Source organism: Limulus polyphemus, unplaced genomic scaffold (genome assembly GCF_000517525.1).
Source record: "Limulus polyphemus unplaced genomic scaffold, Limulus_polyphemus-2.1.2 Scaffold6880, whole genome shotgun sequence".
Lineage (NCBI taxonomy): Eukaryota > Metazoa > Arthropoda > Merostomata > Xiphosura > Limulidae > Limulus > Limulus polyphemus.
This window is the reverse complement of record NW_013672490.1, coordinates 6420-8093: the sequence shown is the minus strand read 5'-3', so window position 1 is coordinate 8093 and position 1674 is coordinate 6420. Positions and strand designations below refer to the sequence as shown.

Genomic DNA, 1674 nt, shown 5'->3' with positions numbered 1-1674 from the left:
GTTGCTTCCCTTATAAGTAATTGTAAAAAACGCCCATAAAAACTCCAAAACACAAAATGTGAAATTGAAAATTTGTATGTATCTCCCCATAAACCCAACAAATTTCCATGCCAAATTTGGTGAAGATCCATCAACAGGGGACGAAGTAGTAGTCAAAAAACACAAACGCTCATAAAAACCGCAAAATGCAAGATGCAAAACTGAAAATTTGTATGTATCTCTCCATGGACCCAATGAACCTCCATAAGAAATTTAGTGAACGTCCATCCACACCCTGCGAAGTAATTACTTAGGCATACAACAAACAAAATACAGTACTGTTATATTATACAGTTAGTAATTTTTATCGAAGATTTTTATCAACGTTTTTGGTAGAAATTATTATACAAACATTATGTGCAACGAAGATACTATTGTATTATGCTCTCGATTTTATTATTATATTCTATTTACAATAGTTTTTATTATCTGTAGAATATATATTTTTAATTTAACATTTTTAAACCAATTAGAATAATTGCTACTGTTAGCCAAATACTAAAGCAAATAGGCTAATTAAAGTAATTGTTACTGTTAGCCTGTTTTTGTACTATTCTAGTTCTTGCCTACCATCAGTGAATGCAAATAGTATTCTCTCTAGTCTAGACTTAATTTCTCACAAAATCTTCATATAAAACATAGGCCTATAGTTTTTTCACTGTCATTTAATAGTTTAACTATAAGTATAAGTACTGATCATTCTCCTATGTGTAGTTGATAATTAAACTCTTTCTTACAGGGATTTTTACTACTTAAAATCTTTATGCTACTGTTCGTATTACATGCACTGGAGCATGCAGTTATAAAAAGTTAAACTAGGTTATTCGTTGTTAGTGATACTGATAACCTAAATTATTTGGCTTACAGTTTGGTAATAATGATGTGGGTGTCATAACAACGAAAAAAGTCCAATTCTCTATAGGCCTAACTTATAATTCACACGTATTTATATATAAAACGTATATATACAAGAAGTATAATAAAATATACAAACATTCAAATATTAAACCTACCATTAAACCATTTAAGAATATTCTTCCTTCCTAGGTTGTAATTCTATATAATGTACCACTTCTGTTGTTTACTATTATGAATGTTAAATGTTTTCAATACTGGGTGGTGTTGAAAGGAAGTTGTGACGCTTAGTCACGTGATCCAGGACTTCTATACTAGCTCAGAACACTTCCGAAGAACTTTACACCCAGTTTATGTCGTAATAAAACTACTAACTCTGATAAGGTAAACAACATTACTTTGAATATATGCAGCTTATCCATTATATACTTGAGACATTTGTAATTGCATATGCATTGAAAGAAATTGCATAAAGCAAAACAAAAACCAACTGTTTGTTTTTGATCATAATAAATGAAACAGAAAAGTAAATAGTATTTTTAGTTATACGGCTGAAATATTAACATCTGTACAAAACAAATAACACAGTATATTTGTTTTATCTAGGTTACCTATTGGAAATAGGTAGCTATCTTGTACAAAAGACATAAATATTTATGTCGTATGCACGACCAACGAGACAGTTTTTTCGTCGTCAGGAGATAGATCCCATGCGAACAACATAACTATGATAAGTCGCGAGAACGTGATGTTGCGTCAGCGAGTCACATGACTGCAGGT

General features: G+C 30.8%; 1 protein-coding gene across 1 annotated transcript in view; it reads right to left on the bottom strand.

Annotated features, from left to right (window-relative positions):
- Positions 1-1183, bottom strand: part of LOC106474152 (CUB and sushi domain-containing protein 3-like) — a gene marked incomplete at its 3' end in the record, with an annotated part of 38676 nt that extends 37493 nt beyond the window's left edge. The window contains exon 1 of the mRNA XM_022402522.1: positions 1053-1183. The remainder of the gene's footprint in view (positions 1-1052) is intronic.
- Between the last annotated feature and the right edge of the window lie 491 nt (positions 1184-1674).